Here is a 12,312-nt window from a genome sequence, read left to right on the forward strand (position 1 = left end):
GTGCCAGAGGGGAGGGGGAGGGAGAAGTGTGGTTAACTCACAAGTGCAGCTAGCGGGTGGCTCATAAGTGCAGAGATAATGGACTGCAGGGTTACAGATACAAACCCTTAAGTGCTGGGGAGCCGGGAGGCAGTGTGCGGGCACCTGGACATGCAGGAGCCTGGGCCAGAGTTCAGGGGGTGACCAGGTGACCAGTGAGCAGAGCAGTCAGGTGCATCAGCAGGGGAGAGGAAGAGAGAAAGCGGAAGCGAAAAGGAAATCCGGATCCGGAGGTGGGTCTGCTCAAGCTTGAGAGAGGCAGGGAGGCTGCTCCAGAGGGAGGCCCCAGCTGAGGAGATAGATCTGTCCCCAACTCTCTGCTTGGAGATGCGTCTGACCCCCCCCTGAGAGCTGGAGGTGGATGAGCGGAGAGCTCGAGAAGGAAGATGTTTTGGAAGAGAAAGTTGAAGGTAAAGCATAAGATTGCAAAATCTCCAAAAGTACCTGGACAAGAGTTAGCTTTGCCAATGCTTGTTTTTAACAGGACTGCAGTGCAATGAACAGATGTGCATATAAATCAATCGGCTGATGGCACACTTGGTTAAGACATTTTTATTGTACCAGAAGCTCATTTACAACAGTAATTAAACCATTAACTATCAGAAGACTGCTTGGAAATAACACTGGCCCGGTACAGCACACAGTTTGATGTGCATGACAGAGCAAGCTCAAAGAAATCCCAGGAAGGTTGTGTATCAGGTGGGGTGAGGTGGGTAATGGCCATAAGGATTGGCATGGCTACGGGTAGTCAATAGGTTGATAAATAACCAAGCAATGTGCACAAGCTGTGCGTTCCTCCTCACATCCCATCGCCCTTCTATCGGCACTGAAACAGTTTTGTCTTACAAGGGGTGTTAAAGCACCATCTAGTAGACACATCTGAAAAGCCTTTCCATCGAGGGTTCCTTCATTGGAATGAAATGTGGGGTGTGGGAACACTGAAACCCGGGCAGTGTATGCATGCTCTTCATCTGATGTGATCAGAAGTGATTCGATTTGGGTCCTTTCTGTAGTGCACTAGAGCCGTGTGGCTATGAAAGAGCAAGGATCAAGTGTGTGACCAACAGTAAACACAATAGTAGATTAGGTTTACCTTCTGGGCAAATAGGATAGACATGCTCGGTCTTGCACTAAAGGGGTTAATTCTCTTATGCAAGGCAAGAGTATCAGGGTTTTGAGGAGGATTGTCCAGGAGATCATTTCATATTTTAACACTCTGGGAACTTCCAAATCACCTGATCAGTTTAAAGCAGTGAGTAATAATAGTCCCACATGCTTGGGATTAGGATGGTCTGTTGCCAGTATGCCAGTGAAACTGATTTCTTGTATAAACAGGCATAGATTTATGGATTAGAGTGAGTGATTTAAAATGGATGCGGTCTTTGACTGGAAGCCAATGGAGTGTGTGTAATACCGGGGAGATCTGGTTACGTCTTGAGGTTCCGGAGACGATCCTGGCAGAGTATTTTGTAGCACCTGAAGCTGATTAAGAGTAGATTGCTGGGCACCTATGCAAAGTGCAGTACACTATTCTAATTAAGCAGGGACTAAGTCTAGAAATGGTTGTAGTCTGAGGAGTAGCAGATAAGAATTAGCTGAGCTTCATATAGTATTTACTTACTCATCGAAGGACCAACAGGAACCAAAGAGGACTCCTACATATTGGCCTTAGTTGATCTGGAAATCGCGGGACCCAATCACAGGATCTCTGAATACAAGAAGTCGTTCTTAGGCAAATCCTGAAGAAGTGACACTAAAAGAGCCTCCGTTTTCTCTTGATAGAAACCTCGTCCACTCTCCAACCGGACTGAAAATGTGTTGAACGTGAGTGACATTAGCCCCCTGATCGTTCCCTAATTGGTAGATGATTTGTGTGGCCTCTGCATAGTTGTGGAACACTAGGCTATGATCCTGAGGCACGTGATATAAGTGGCGTGATGTAAATGTTAAAAGGGAGCATGGATACGATAGGAGCCTTGGGCTACGCTGTAGGTGACTTGCTGTGGTCCAGTTTCCAATTGTCCCCTGGCCTTTGAGAGAAGTACGTGTTTGCACGTAGTTTTAATTTTGCATTCTGGGCCCTCGTTTTCTCCATCATAAACCCAGGAGTACAGGTCCCCAGAATGAAAAATTAAGGCCATGACTAGAGTAGTGCCTCCCGGATGAAATGCACACTGTTAGAACGTTAGGCGGCAGTGCATAGGTAGAGAACGTCTGGGGTTGTTAGACAGGAGGAAGGATTCTGGTGGCTGGAGGTCATACTGGGACTTGTACCTAAAATATGGGGCATGGCCATTAAAGTAGTGGTAGTGTGAGTACCGGAATCAAAAACTTGTGTGCCATATTTAGGTACCTAAGTACAATTTGGGATAACCAAAGGGAGCTTGTGTGTACTGAAAACAGCCATACAAAAAAACTAGCAAAAAGGAGGTAGTTAATAGCCTTTAAAAAACCAAGGGTTTAATTAAGAGTTCAGAAGTGCCGTGAACAAAGTACTGATCATTCCGTTGACAACACTTTCTTTTTTGGGGCGCTAACAGAATTACCACTGTTTTACTGGTGAATTCTCAGTGTGGGGGTAAAGTGGAGTATTCACCTCCAGCAAAATGCATTTTACTGGAGGTGAATCCTCCACTTCACCGCCAAAAAATCAAGACATTTACCACACAGTACTACCGCTCATGGTAAATCCACCAAAATCCCCATGGAGTCCAAAGATGGGGATTTATACCGCCATAGCACCACTCGAAATCCCATGGTAATGCCACGGGACTGAGTGGCAGTAGCGGTAAATGTGTGTGGCAGTAAATTGGCAGATTGGCCACTGATATACCGCCAAACTCGTAATGAGGCACAAAATGTTCAAAGAAGAAAAGGCCTGCCTGTGAAGAAATTTCTGTTGCCCCACATGCCAGTCACAAGCTGGCACAAACATGAAACATCGGGCATTGGCAGTTATGTGTCATTCGTAATAAGCAAAATGAGTGGCAGCATTGTTTCTGAAATGTGAGAGCACATCTGAAAATGTCAAAGGATGCAGAGTTTTTTTGGCGCGCATGATCACTATGGACCGGAACGTCCTTCTGAGTTTGCCTGCCATGGTGATGGATGCAGATGTGGTTCTTTACTTTTCACTTATAACTGCCGAAGGGATAGTAATTAAAGTAGCACTCTTCTAATATCATTGATGGGGAGAAAAGCCACTTGAGGTAACAACAGAATTCATCATTTAGCCGGTGAGATAGCTCAGTGCGCTAAGCATGTGATCTGCAGGTCACAGCTTCAATTTCAGCCAGGCCGACTCGCTGTTTCACCCTTCCGAGGTCGCTGAAGTAATTGGTGATTAATAATAATTTTATATAAAAATATTCTACGCCCACGAATTGATGAAAAATCTATACAAGTAACATTATTATTTTTAGGAATTCAGAACACTGCACTGTGATGCACTTAGATGATTCCTGGGGCAGGCAGCGTTTTGCACTTAGTTGTATTCTGTGGACAAAATGTGTTGCACTTAGATGATTCCTGGGGCGGGCAGTGTGTTGCACTTAGATGTATTCTGTGGACAAAATGTGTTGCACTTAGATGATTCCTGGGGCAGGCAGCGTTTTGCACTTAGTTGTATTCTGTGGACAAAATGTGTTGCACTTAGATGATTCCTGGGGCGGGCAGTGTGTTGCACTTAGATGATTCCTGCGGCAGGCAGTGTGTTGCAATTAGTATGTGATGTATTCTGGGGGCAGGCAAAGTGTTGTATGTAGATGTATTCTGGGGACCTGAAATGTATTGCACTTAGATGTATTTGGGTTTAGGCAATGTGTTGCACTAAGACGTATTTTGGGCGTGGGCAACGAGTTGCACTAAAAAGTATTTTGGGGGTGGGAAAAGGGTTGCACTTAGAAATATTTTGGTGGCAGGCCATGTGTTGCACTTAGATGCATTTGGGGGCAGATAAGGTGTTGCGCTTGGATGCATTTTGGGGGAAGGCCAAATGGGGCACTTGGAGAACTGTAGAGGGTGACCATTGTGTCCAATTTACTTGGGCTAAATTCAGCGGTACACCATCCACTAGCAAGGCTCAGCTATCATGCCTACTCAGGATAGGTTAGCTCATGTGTAGCACTTAGAAGAAATGTGCAGAAAGCCCTGTATCACACTCAGTAGAACTGTGAAGGCCAAACCTTGTATTGCACTTGGAGGAATTGCGCAGGTGAGCCCTGTATCGCACTCAGAAGAACTGTGAAGGCCAGACCTTGTGTTGCACTTGGAGGAATTGCGCAGGTGAGCCCTGTATCGCACTCAGAAGAACTGTGAAGGCCAGACCTTGTGTTGCACTTGGGAGGGATTGCGCAGGTTATCCCTGTATCACACTCAGAAGAACTGTGAAGGCCAGACCTTGTATTGCACTTGGAGGGATTGCGCAGGTTAGCCCTGTATCACACTCAGTAGAACTGTGAAGGCCAGACCTTGTATTGCACTTGGGAGGGATTGCGCAGGTGAGCCCTGTATCACACTCAGTAGAACTGTGAAGGCCAGACCTTGGGTTGCACCTGGAGGGATTGCGCAGGTTAGCCCTGTATCACACTCAGTAGAACTGTGAAGGCCAGACCTTGTGTTGCACTTGGAGGGATTGCGCAGGTTAGCCCTGTATCACACTCAGTAGAACTGTGAAGGCCAGACCTTGGGTTGCACCTGGAGGGATTGCGCAGGTTAGCCCTGTATCACACTCAGTAGAACTGTGAAGGGCAGACCTTGTGTTGCACTTGGAGGGATTGCGCAGGTTAGCCCTGTATCGCACTCAGTAGAACTGTGAAGGCCAGACCTTGTATTGCACTTGGAGGGATTGCGCAGGTTAGCCCTGTATCGCACTCAGTAGAACTGTGAAGGCCAGACCTTGTATTGCACTTGGAGGAATTGCGCAGGTGAGCCCTGTATCGCACTCAGAAGAATTGCGAAGGTTAGACCATGTATCACACCTTGAAGAACGCAGCAGAGCATAGCCAGTGCATTAAGCATGATGAATATACAATCCATCCATGGTATCTAGGTGAGGGCAGAATGTTGCTAGTGCCAGGATTCTGGGTGACTGTTGAATGTAGCTAGAACACTGGGGCACTCATTAAGCCACAGCCAATGCTGTCTAAACCTGTCGCGCTCCATGCTTATGGAACTTTAGCCAAAGGCACGGCCAGGGACCCGCACGCATATGCCATCGTACACCACTCAAAAATACTTCGCACAAAACCTCTGCCATAGGAATGCACCTATTGTTCCCGACATTAATGTGATATATAGTTGCATGCGTAATAACTATCCCTCTCTCGCATACCCCCTCTAGAATCCCCTTGCCACCCGCCCACATGCCGGCTCGACATGGGTGGCTAGCACGGACTTGGCCCCCCCGCCATAGCTTCATACTGGCCGCTATGCACACGCGGATACTAGCCCCTACTCAGACTTCCGATACCTGGACGTTGGTCACGCGGGAGCGTTCAACCTACAGCACGTTGGGACCATACCAATGGTGAAAGGCGCTATACAAACGATAAACTACAATACAATACGTAGTGTTCAGGATGAGGATAACAGTGTATTTTAAGCAAGAACAAAACGAAACCATTTAATTTATCTGTGGAGCTAAGAAAGGGACAGGAACTACCAGTTGGGAGGTGCATATCCCTTGACAATCTAGAAATAACACAGCGCCGGGAAAGTCTTTCATCAATAGATGTACATTCAGAAATAGCGCATGATTCAGAATGCGCAACTAAAACTATTCACATTACCAGCATCAATGATTCAAAGTAAACAAATCCCGCAGAAGTCCTGAACGCAGTGTCTGTATAAAAATAAGAAATGTTACCTTTGAACACATTCATCTGTCGTTTAGCATGTATGTACTTTTATTGGTTTATGTAGGGATTGTAGGCTCTCTAATTTATTGAGTATAAACACAATATAATAATTAGTTAGTTCTAACCACGCTTAATACCCAGAAGTTTCTAAGCGCGGACCCGGGAATCGAACCCCTGTTGCTTTAGGTCATCTTGCTTCCAAGGGGAGCATGTTGCCACTGAGCTATCCTCCCGAGTCCAGCCCCAAATGGTTTAGTGTCTGATGTTCTAAAATCCACTGTGGTTCCCTGATCCGAAACGTTCCTATTTCTACGCTCATTCCTCTCTCAGATCTCAGCAGACATGTTTCATGTCTTGTTAAAGAGTCTTCCGTGGATTGATGTGGAAAGTGATGTACATGGCGCCTGGGACGGCTCGCTTCCAATAGTGAATTGGTTGCATAGATGCCCATGGTTGGTGGATGGTCTCAAGGAGCCCCTGTCATCTCTCCTAGGGGAGTCAAAAGGCGCCCCAGACTGCAACAGGTGGCCGGTATACTGCAAGACCCCTGCCTGGGTGATGGTGTGTCGAGACCGCTGGATACCAGTGGTCTCTGACGCCGGAGTGGTCGCTGCCGTTAGTGTCAAGGAGCAGCTGTTTGGGTTGTATTGCCTCTCTGTGCGCAAAGAATATCCCAGAGCTGCAGGGGGCGCTGCTCCCAAGGCGACACCTAACGCGGAAGTGTTGAAGCTGGGGCACGTTCTACCACGCTGCAGGGCCCAGCTTAACCTGGCAGATGGCCTCTGGCTTCAATATTTGAAAAAAGACTCACCGCTCATTCTCGGGGGTCAGTTTACTGGACCTCCTAAAAGGAACTCCTTTCGAAAATAATGCAAGTCTGGTAGAAAGCAGTGTTAGCATGCACGCCTTTCATCAGCACTAAAAACCAATTCAGTTTGCATTGAGTATTATGCAAGAGTATGCATTATTACTCTTGCTACAGTTACCATAGCTAATATAATTATTAATAACATATTTAAAAGCTCTGTCACATAATTCCAAAGTTTGAGACTTTGCACACAGGTCACGCCTGCGTCTTGTGAATATAGAGTTACTCCTCGAAAGGTTTGACGGACCAACAGCCTTATTTAAGGACCAGTGGGGGACTGGTGGCATTAAGCCACCAGGGATGGTGGACTGGTGGCATTATCCGGCAGGCAGTGGGGATGACTGCTCAAAGCCGCCAGGGATGGTGGACTGGCAGCGTTATCCGGCAGTCATCGGGGCTGACTGCTCGAAGCCGCCATGGATGGTGGACTGGTAGCATCATCCGGCAGGCATCGGGGCTCACTGCTCAAAGCTGCCAGCGATGGTGGACTGGCAGCGTTATCCGGCAGTCATCGGGGCTGACTGCTCGAAGCCGCCAGCGATGGTGGACTGGCAGCGTTATCCGGCAGTCATCGGGGCTGACTTCTCAAAGCCGCCAGCGATGGTGGACTAGCAGCGTTATCCGGCAGTCATCAGGGCTGACTGCTCCAAGCCGCCAGGGATGGTGGACTGGTAGCATCATCCGGCAGGCATCGGGGTTGACTGCTCAAAGCCGCCAGGGATGGTGGACTGGCAGTGTTATCCGGCAGGCATTGGGGCTGACTGCTCAAAGCCGCCAGCGATGGTGGACTGGTAGCATCATCCGGCAGGCATTGGTGCTGACTGCTTCAAGCCGCTAGCGATGGAGGACTGGTAGCATTATCCGGCAGGCATTGGAGCTGACTGCTCGAAGCCGCCAGGGATGGTGGACTGGTAGCATTATCCGGCAGGCATTGGGGATGACTGCTCAAAGCCGCCAGGGATGGTGGACTGGCAGCGTTATCCGGCAGGCATTGGGGCTGACTTCTCAAAGCCGCCAGGGATGGTGGACTGGTAGCGTCATCCAGCAGGCATTGGGGCTGACTGCTCAAAGCCGCCTGGGATGGTGGACTGGTAGCATCATCCGGCAGGCATCGGGGCTCACTGCTCAAAGCCGCCTGCGATGGTGGACTGGTAGCATCATCCGGCAGGCATCGGGGCTCACTGCTCAAAGCCGCCTGGGATGGTGGACTGGTAGCATCATCCGGCAGGCATCGGGGCTCACTGCTCAAAGCCGCCAGCGATGGTGGACTGGCAGCGTTATCCGGCAGTCATCGGGGCTGACTTCTCAAAGCCGCCAGCGATGGTGGACTAGCAGCGTTATCCGGCAGTCATCAGGGCTGACTGCTCGAAGCCGCCAGGGATGGTGGACTGGCAGCGTTATCCGGCAGTCATCGGGGCTGACTTCTCAAAGCCGCCAGCGATGGTGGACTAGCAGCGTTATCCGGCAATCATCAGGGCTGACTGCTCGAAGCCGCCAGGGATGGTGGACTGGTAGCATCATCTGACATGCATCCGAGCTGACTGCTCAAAGCCGCAAGGGATGGTGGACTGGCAGTGTTATCCGGCAGGCATTGGGGCTGACTGCTCAAAGCCGCCAGCGATGGTGGACTGGTAGCATCATCCGGCAGGCAGTGGTGCTGACTGCTTCAAGCCGCTAGCGATGGAGGACTGGTAGCATTATCCAGCAGGCATTGGAGCTGACTGCTCGAAGCCGCCAGGGATGGTGGACTGGTAGCATTATCCGGCAGGCATTGGGGCTGACTGCTTCAAGCCGCTAGCGATGGTGGACTGGTAGCATTATCCAGCAGGCATTGGGGCTGACTGCTCAAAGCCGCCAGGGATGGTGGACTGGTAGCATTATCCGGCAGGCATTGGGGATGACTGCTCAAAGCCGCCAGGGATGGTGGACTGGCAGCGTTATCCGGCAGGCATTGGGGCTGACTGCTCAAAGCCGCCAGGGATGGTGGACTGGCAGCGTTATCCGGCAGGCATTGGGGCTGACTGCTCAAAGCCGCCAGCGATGGTGGACTGGTAGCGTCATCCGGCAGGCATTGGGGCTGACTGCTCAAAGCCGCCTGGGATGGTGGACTGGTAGCGTCATCCGGCAGGCATTGGGGCTGACTGCTCAAAGCCGTCTGGGATGGTGGACTGGCAGCGTTATCCGGCAGGCATTGGGGTTGACTGCTCAAAGCCGCCAGCGATGGTGGACTGGCAGCATTATCCGGCAGGCATTGGGGCTGACGGCTCAAAGCCGCCAGCGATGGTGGACTGGCAGCATTATCCGGCAGGCATTGGGGATGACGGCTCAAAGCCGCCAGCGATGGTTGAATTCGATTTTGTATTTTCTTTTTTTCTTTTATACCATTTTGCTGAAAACATATGCAGAGGGAGATCCCTTCCTTACCTCCACCACTTCCCGCACCTTAATTATTACCTTTACCCACACCCCCACATATATTTGCAGCCAAATTTGGTTAAACAAATTCACCAAATTCGAATTCGATGAATTCTCTTGCGAAGAGTCCACCCTATCACATTAATCAAAAAGGCGCTGGTGGACGATTCTTGTCGTTCTTGGTGGGAATTTAAGGTAGCCAATGATTGTTTTTTTTAATCAAATCGCTTGGTCCCCAGTGTAGGAAGGTGGAACCGGGGTGTTAATATGTTCCCTACAAAACATGTTGAAAAATGGGACCGGGCGAGTAACCATGCTTATGTTGTGAGTCTGAAATCACTGAGTACATTTGCCAGGATGTTTTTTCCATTCAAAAAGCCGCAACAGTATATTTATCAGTTTCCCAAGCACAGAAGGGCCTATATGCTGGTAAGATTTAAAAGACTGAATGTGTTGGCGATTAAAGGTGCTTGGTACGGTCCCCCCAGGGAGAAACACACGTGTCGTTAATGCTGTGACTCTATTGGTGGAGGCAGCAAGACACATGCTAACCTCTTGCCCTGCTCAAATACATATTCATGCTTTGCGTCACGGGGCGCATGTTCATGATTGAAATGATATTTTTAGTGAGAATGTTTGATTACGTTGTATATCAGTTTTTAGCCAATAACGAGAGTGTGGGCCTCATTACAAGTATGCCGGTCCAGTAACAATGATAACGGTAAACACATTGTGTATAGGCGCTATATAAATAAACTATCATATCATATCATACTCAGAGTTCTGCTGACGGGGGCCCTCCTACCAGCCAGGTCTGTCCTATGGGGCTCAAATAGGAATGGGGAGCATTTCATTCCGGCGCCCGCGAAAAGGCAATTCCTGGGTCCGGCAAGGCTGTAATTACCCGGTAATTGACCATTTGCAGGTGCTGGAAAGATTTGCAAGTTTGGCGGCAGCCTGCCGGTTTTACCTGGAAGGCTACCGCCAAACTTGTAATGAGGCCCTATGTGTGTTACTTGAAGCAAAGGTGTCTACGCTAACTTGACTGTAAGCACTTTAGAATGCAAGCAGAATCCTTGTGTTATTAATAAGACACTCATATTTTTGTACCATTAGTATGAGTTTCGTGGTGATGGACTGGGAAGACTGGTATAAATTGATGCCAATGTTTGCTTTGTAGAAGATGAGATATTTATTATGCACATTATGTGGAAATGTAGCATCATTTCATGGTATTTTATGATGCTACATTTATTAATATTCTAAGTGTGTAAAGTTGTAATTATCTGATTCACAAAAAAAAAAAATATATATATATATATATATATAGCACGGCCACGGTAGTGGCCGTGTAGTTATGGTTAAGTTGCTGTTTCCATAGGAAGAGCACTTTTTGGGCGGCTTATATCTCGCTCCCCCTGGACGAATCCACACCAAACTTTGCAAAAAAGGTGTATGGGCCACTGTGAATTATTGTGCACATTGTGGTGATGTTTGGTCCAGTGGGGGAAAAGTTATGGGGGGGTCCCAAAACGTCTTTTTTTCCCATAGACTGAATGGGGGAAAAACTTTGTGCACGTCTACAGCCCAAACGGCTGGACGTATTTTCACCAAATTTGCGGCAGGAGCTTGGTCCCGAGAGCGTGCTTTTGTAGATTTGGTGCCAATCCGTCCAGTAGTTTTCTTGAAAACGACCAAAAAGTATGTGTGAAAAAATGAGTGATATCTATGTCCGCTCCGCGGACACCCTTCCCGTGGTCGCTCCGCGGACAAGATACCGATTGGCTAATCCGTAGCGTCATGTTCGCGGACATGTGGCACGTTCACTGATTGGATGTTGAATGGTGTGAAGTGCATCAGATTCTATCGCTGCACCTGCCATCTTTCATTTGTGTTTTGGTGTACGCAGACATCGCCGCTAACACATCATTGCACTTGTTAACCGAGGCAGGCACCTGCACTGTTTGATGGAAACAGCAGTTCTGCAAGTGTATGGGAGTAGCAGTTCTCATGCATGCATTCAGATATGTTGTTGCAAAGTCAGAATGTATTTTCATTCTGAGTGAAGGTCACTTGGTTTGCTTTTTTGGTTGCGAGCTCAGTAGGCCCATGCATCCGACTGAACCCATAAGGGTCAATTGTTTTTTGACCTTGAGCGAAAGGGAAAATTCAGTAAGAATGCAGGGAGTGCAAGTTTGCAAAAAATACCATTTGATAAGGTTATGTATTTAAAAACGTTTGTAAGACACATGTAATATCAGTTGAAGAAGATTCTTTGCTGTAGGTACATCGCTATCTGGGTTTAACGAAGACAATGGAGACGGTAAATATTGTGTAAGTTTACTTTTGACGACTCTACACCGGAATGAGTTTTAATTTTTTATTACCAGAACAATAATTTTGGCATTGTAACTGAGGTACTATCTTTCTGTGTAGTTGTCATTTTTTTAAAAAAACTTATGGAGAGTGCAGATTCTCGCCGTTTGTAGGCTATCATTAGGTTCAGCCATGTTCAACGCTATTATTTCTTTAAAATGTCATGTATGACCACAGCGATTTGTGTATCAGTTTCCACGTTCTTTTTGTCTTTTTTTAAATTGTTTGGTAAAGGTTGGGTATTTCTGTTACGTTTTCCGAAGAGCTACATTCTGCCATACTGTGATTGCCATGGATTCCAGATGCCAAGTGATGGATTCTTTACACACCAGATGCACGTACTCGTGACCGGCTGCCTAACCGTCACTGTATTGTGGGACGACTGGCCCGGCCCCATTTGTCCATACGCTGGAGTGGCCATTAGAAGTAACATAACATCTTTTATGGTGTAGGCCAAAGTTCATGCCGACGTCTTGGAAATCACTGTGCGACCAAAGCGGTTGCTTTATCGAAAGCGAATACTTTGTGTATGCGAAAAGATCAACGTGTGTCTCACGATTAACATTTTCGAGGACGACAGAACAAACAAAGTTAATATTTGATTGAAAATGGGAATAGTCCAATGGTCTCAGACAGTTTATTGTGAAATTAAAGTACTTTACAAATTCTAAAATTGCTAATGTTTTCCTTTAAACAACAGTTTATTATTTCAAAATGTAACGTGCTAAGTTGTACGTCGCTGTGTGTTCATTCGCA

This window comes from Ambystoma mexicanum, chromosome 2p, assembly GCF_040938575.1.
Source record: "Ambystoma mexicanum isolate Mex_15411 chromosome 2p, UKY_AmexF1_1, whole genome shotgun sequence".
Taxonomy (NCBI): domain Eukaryota; kingdom Metazoa; phylum Chordata; class Amphibia; order Caudata; family Ambystomatidae; genus Ambystoma; species Ambystoma mexicanum.